Genomic DNA, 6,000 nt, shown 5'->3' with positions numbered 1-6,000 from the left:
ACTGCCACTGAGGCCCTGCCTTCCCTGCTACCTGTTCAGTCACCTGGCTCAGTTCCCAGTTTCCCTATTTGGATGTGAATGTCACTTAGCCAGTTTGTCCACATGATTTCCCAGACCCAGGAAGGGACACGCCTTGATGCAGGGAGATGCAATTGAGTCTGCCACTGTGGAAAGGAAAGCCCATGCCCGGTGTAGGTCACGTGCCCCTTCTTTTCATTTTTCATGTCAGAAGCTGTGCTCCTGTCATCCGTTTTGGTGGGGCAGTTCACTCTCTTTGGTGAATTGTTCCATTTGCTTGAGATTCTTCGAGGATACAATTTTCCAGCCAATGTGACTGGTTTCCAGACTTAGGATTTCCAATGCTTAGGATTCCAGACTTCATGGACATCCCTCAATCCGACATCACTGCCTGCAGGCAATACCTTTTTCCAGAGAATTAAAGAAATTTTGTGATTTCTTAAAATAAGAAGGTGAGATGTAATTATAGGTCCTGACATTTCTAGGGTTCAGTCTGGAAATCACACAGGGTAGCCCTGAAATAACCTGACTTCATTTACAACCTCCCTTTGACAAAGTAATTGAGGTGGACTTGACCCCGGTCGGGGCCTCCAGTTACCCTCTGCTCTTGAGTTTGGGGTATCTATTAGACCTATATCCAGAACCTTCTGACAGTTTGCCTAAGAGAGAGATAAGACTCAGGACGTTATAGGTTCTTGAAATGGCTCTGCTTTGCATAGGACTCCAGGGCACAGTTCCCCTTCTCTCCTTTTGCACACCTACGTAGACCCAAAGTGAGAGTGAGGCCATGCAAGCTCAGGATCCAGCCATCCAGTAGCAGCGGCACATGAACAGTCACAGTTCCCCTCTGGGCCTCTTTTGTTTCTCATGTATAAAATGAAGGGGTTGGACAATGAGCTGCTCTTTGATCCCGGGTCAGTTGGCAACCGTAAAAGCACTGAGGGATTACTTAAGCAAGTAAGTCTAGATGAGAAACATCTTGGCTAGTGACTGGAATGAAGGGAGTATCCCCTGAGTCCCTCTGTGCACCAGGCTCTGTGCAAGGCATTTTGAGCTCACAATCCTCAGTGCGACCTGTGTCCAAGGAAAGTAACTGGTCTAACTAGGGAGTGGCAGGTATGGGTTTGAGCCTAGGTCTACCAGCCACCAAAGTCCGGGTGTTCATTGTCCACCCCAATTGCCTCAGCCCCTTGCAGAATGTGGTAAGTGTCTCAACAGACATGCAAACAAGGCAATCTAGGAACACGTTGTCTTCAGGTTTCCAGTGGCTTCCTTCCTGTGCTGTGGACTTAGCCTTGCCACTTGGGTCCCGGCTGGCTCACTCAGGAAATCAGGCCCCACAGGGCTCCCTGCCAACCTTCCATCCCTGTGATGCTCAAGATTTATACTTGACTTTTCTTCCAGGATGTCAGCCCACTTGGAACAGTAACAATAATCCTTACCAAAGGGTACACCCCCGCACGGTTTACAAAGCACTTTCACATCCATTATCTCATTTAATCTCTTCCTCCTCTACCTTCCTACACTGTTTTCTCAGTATCTCTTCATATAACATTCTGCCTTGCCCAACAGGACCATTTCCCTTTCTTGTGCTCGTCTTGGTTCACACGTTCTGCCCTGTGATTCAGGGGTCTCAGCACCTCGCACCCTTCTGTACACAAAATCAGTGGGGGTGGGGTGGTGGTGGTGGTGGATAAAAGTTTGACACATGGAGTCTTTGCAGTTTTGGGGTCTTTGCAGTACCTTCTTCACCACTTTGATCCAATGGACGTTTGGTTACCTACTAAGCAAAGCTGGGTTCTTCTGTGGGGAAATCAGGTGAGTAGCTCAGATCAACCTGGGGCAGATAGAGGAGGTCCTGGGATACCTGGTGGACCGTGGTGTGTGCTCTGGCAGAGGCTCAGACACTATTCACAGAATTTAAGGGACTGATTAATTTTGTATGTGGTGGGTGGGAAGCAGGAATTCATCTCAGAAGGCCCCCCCTCCCCCCCACCACTCAGCAGAGAAGAAAACAGACTGAAGAGCTGGAGGGTAGTGGGGTGGGCAGGATCAGGAAGTTGATTCTTGGGGAAGAGTAGAAGACGTGACAGCTGTACAGAAATCGTCTCAAAGGGGAAAGAGGGCCTAATGGGGAGCTTTCCAAAAAGAAAGTGTAACTTCCCACCCTTGTCTAGGGAAGTCAGATGGTCATAGTGACTGCTTAGGAAAAGGGGAACCCTTCCTGCAACACTCAACTGCTACTTAGATAAAGTACAGGGAGCACGACTCCCCGCATTTCTTTAGGAAAAGGGGCGATGGGAACATCCAACTCCTGCAAGTCCTCTTTGGAGAAGGAGGGGTGCTTGAAGTCCCAGATTTCTCCCGGGGTTGAGGAGAAGGTACAAACATGGCAGGAACTTCCCAAGTTATATTCAGATATGAAGGCCAGGGGCACGCAGCCCCCTGCTGCCCGGAACGGCGCTGAGTTCCCCAAGGTCTCCTTGGCAAAGGGGGCGAGGCCCGGGCCCTCGCAACTCTTCTAAGCAAAAACAGCTTGAGGTCCCACATATGCGAGATAATCCGCGTCCTGACAATTCTAAGAGGAGCGGGGAGGGCAGGAATCGTCAAAACTCTCCATAGAGGGGCGGGTCCAGGGGCAAGATTCGCGAAGATAGTTCTCAGAATGGGGGCAATAAATGAATTCCCAAGATTATCCTGCTAAGAAGGTCCAATTCCACAACTCCACTCAGAAAGGAGCGCAGGGCCCACCGACGCCCTGGGGAACCAAGCGGGACCCGGTTCCTCGGCGCGCGCCTCCTGCGGCCCCGCCCACCATCAGGCGTCTCCACCCCGCGGCTGCCGGGCCCAGGACGCCTCTGGTGCATTGTGGGTGGGGCGCCCCTGCTGAGCACTACGGGGAACCCCCTGCCCAGCCAGATGTCGGCCGCCGGGCGGCCCAGCCGAACCGCCCTTTGGGGTCCGAGCGAGCTGGCCACGGATTGACGCGTCCTCCAGGCTCCGCCCCTCGCGGGGTTCCCGCCCCGAAGCAGAAGACCCGCCCCCCTGCTGGGCCCTGACTTGGCCCTGAGGCCCGCTCCACTCTTCCACTGGCAGGTCTACTGTCAGTCATCCCATCCCGCCTCCTCAGGCCCGCCCAGGCCGCTAGCGCTTTCCTAAGGGCCAGCCGGGTCGTACTCTCATTGGCTGCGGAGCGCTGTCCGTCGTGAAACTGGCTACGCCCCCTGCAGAGCGCGGATCCCGGGAGCCCCGGCCCAACCTCATTGGTCTGAGGCGCCGCCATTCAGCAAGACTCTCATCAACCCGGAAGAGTGCGACGCGAAATCTGCCTAGCAACCGGGGAAGCCGGGCGGCGAAGCGGGCAATTTCAGTGTGAGAAGGAACTGCTAGACCCAGCGGCGCTCTGAGCGCGGCGTGGCGGCTCCGAGGGCGACGCGGCGGCTCCTCCCGCCCGGGGTCAGCGCCCCGGCGCGCGCACGCGCACCCCTGCCTCCAGAGCGCGCCCCGCGCCGCCCGCGCAATCGGTCGGTCAGTCGTCCGTAGTCCTGCCGCTGCCGCCGCGGGCGCCACCTGAGGGAGCCACCGCCGCTGGACCCAACCGGACCGGCCCGGACCCCGCCGCCCGAGGCCGCCCAGGAGGCTCCAAGTAACTTCGGTGTGTAAGGGGACGGCGCCGCTGTTGGCTGGTCTCTCTCCGGCTTCCGGTGCCCGGGGCTTCTCTGGGGGCTTCTGTTTCTCCGAGGTGACCGCCTCCAGTGCGTGGACCACCTTGTCCGAGGGGACCCGCTTCTCTGGGGGGAGCCCCGCTTTTTCTGGGGGTTCTCTTCCTGTAAGGAAACCCACCTCTCTGAAAGACCTCCACTCTTCTGCTGAGGAGCCCCCTTCTCTGATGGACCCTCCACTTTTTGGGGAGATCTCACCTCTCCGTAGGACCCCTGCCTCTCGAGACCCCCGCAGCTGAGGGCCCCCATCTATTTGAGCGGCCCATCCCCCCTTCTTTGAGACTTCCCCTCCCAGTTTCTCTAATGGGACCCTTGCTTCTCTGACGGGGTGTTTTTCTCCAGGGAACCCACCACCTTTATGGGACCCTCGTCTCCCTGGGTTCTCCTGTTTCCCTGGAGGAACCCCCTGTTCTCAGGAGTCATTCCCGTTTATAGGATATTCTCCCCCTCACCTCTCTGCGGGACCCCCACCCCTCTAGGGATGTCTTCCCGCCCCCCCACGAGACTCCCGCTCCACCATGTTCCCGGAGGAGACCCCTGCTTTTCTGAGTCGGGGTCCCCTTTCATTTAGGTGTCTCCCACTTTTCCTAGGTCCCCTTTCCCTACCTTTCTGAGCTGCCCTCCCTGCTTTTCTGTCCGCACTTCTTTGGATGACCTCCTCCCAAGTGTACGCCAGCTAATCTCTGGTGTTCCTGCTTGTGTCCGAATCCTTCTTCGGGGTGTTCCGCGCTTTCCTGACTATCCCTACTTTTAGAGGCCCCCCTCCTTTTTTGATGAGTGCCTCCATCTTCCTGAGGGGTCCCCCACTACTCTGAATTCCCATATGTGTGCTGGGTCCTCTGTTCTCTGAGAAGTTCCCCACTTTTCCTAAATAGTTTTCATTTCTTTCGGTCCCCCACTAATCGATGGGTGCCACAGTTTTCTGAGGGGTCCCTGGCTTCTCCAGAGGGTCTTCCCTAAGATGACATGTCTCACTCCTGCAGGACCCTCATGTATCTGGAGGTTGTCTCTGCTTTTCCAAGATATCCTCTCTGTGGATGGGAGATCCTGGATTTTTTCATCCCCTGAGCCATCCTTCTGCATTCCCAGGGGCTCTCCACCCACTTGCCTGAGGACATTCCCCCTTTCCTAAAATTTCCTTTCTGTTTCTATAAGGGAGCAACTCCTTCCTTGTTTCTCTTTGGAGCCCCCAACTTCAAGGTTTCCCCCACTTGTCTTTGTGGCACATTCTAGAAGGAGAGACTAGAAATGTGCCCCCCCCTTCACTCTTTCTTGCCAGATTTGGGGGAGGCATGTGTGCATCTTCTCTGAACTTTTACCTCAACTTCCAGGGGGTTGGAGGATTTTGTGGCTGGAAGGGAGATTGGGAGTTGGAGAGGCCAAACGTACTGTTTTCTCTTGTCCTTCTGAGATCTGCTAGATTTGGGGGAGCAGGAGCTATTGCCAGATGACCTCTTTGGTTACCCTATTTTTAAGTCATGGGCTGCCATAATGTTGTCGGCCCTGTCTGGAGGCAGGAGGGACAGGGCTGGAGTATTGTGCCCCCATGATCACACTGTCCCATCCCTCACTCCTCCCTCTGCGTGGTGTAACTCATCTCCCCCGATCCCTCCCAAAAAAGAGAAGAAAAATGCAGCTTCAGGTCCTCCAGCTGTATTTTCTGTCCCTAGGCACTCTGCTTCACCCCTTCATCTCTAGAGGATCCTCAGTTTGTGGGCCACCCTGGTTGGAAAGGCAGTCAGAAGCAGGAAATGGGTCACCTTAGGTCCAGGAAGGGTGGATGGGAGATGAGGGACAGGGAATTTGACTACACTTTTAAGTTTTAGGTGACTTCAGCTTGGCCCAAAGGAAGTTTTTACGTGGCTTTTACAAATCTCATGTGTACTTTTTTTTTAATGGCCCACCCTGGAATCCAAGTTCACTTCAGTAGCTAATTTTATCTGCTTTGCCAAATGCAGAGCTCTCTGGAGCCCAAGTAGATGAATGCTGGTATTGAGAGATGGTCCAAAGGACAGGAATGAACTCAGTTTGAAACCTGAGTAACTTGTAACCACTTCGTGTCCATGCACAAGTCTCTGGCTAAAATGTGGAAGAGAACTTTCCTGAAGTGGAGTTCTGAAATATATGCTGATCTCCTGTTTGGTTTAGCATTTCAACAAGTTCTTTTTTCTGAGTCTATTAGGACTGCAGTTCACTTTACATTCTACTTACAGCTGTCTCTCTCCTGTTCGTTTCCATCCGGGTCTTGCTTAATTCGAGT

General features: G+C 54.0%; 1 protein-coding gene across 4 annotated transcripts in view; it reads left to right on the top strand.

Annotated features, from left to right (window-relative positions):
- The first annotated feature begins 3,345 nt into the window (after window positions 1-3,345).
- GATAD2A (GATA zinc finger domain containing 2A) overlaps window positions 3,346-6,000 on the top strand; it is a 98,365-nt gene continuing 95,710 nt past the window's right edge. For 3 of the 4 annotated variants that reach the window (XM_036895645.2, XM_036895642.2, XM_036895639.2), the window contains exon 1: window positions 3,346-3,673. The gene's annotated coding sequence lies outside the window, so the exon portion shown is untranslated. The remainder of the gene's footprint in view (window positions 3,674-6,000) is intronic. The other variant, XM_057490019.1, reaches the window with a different exon arrangement.

This window comes from Manis pentadactyla, chromosome 12 (assembly GCF_030020395.1).
Source record: "Manis pentadactyla isolate mManPen7 chromosome 12, mManPen7.hap1, whole genome shotgun sequence".
Lineage (NCBI taxonomy): Eukaryota > Metazoa > Chordata > Mammalia > Pholidota > Manidae > Manis > Manis pentadactyla.
Note: the sequence above shows the minus strand (reverse complement) of the source record. Positions and strands in the feature narration are given on the sequence as shown.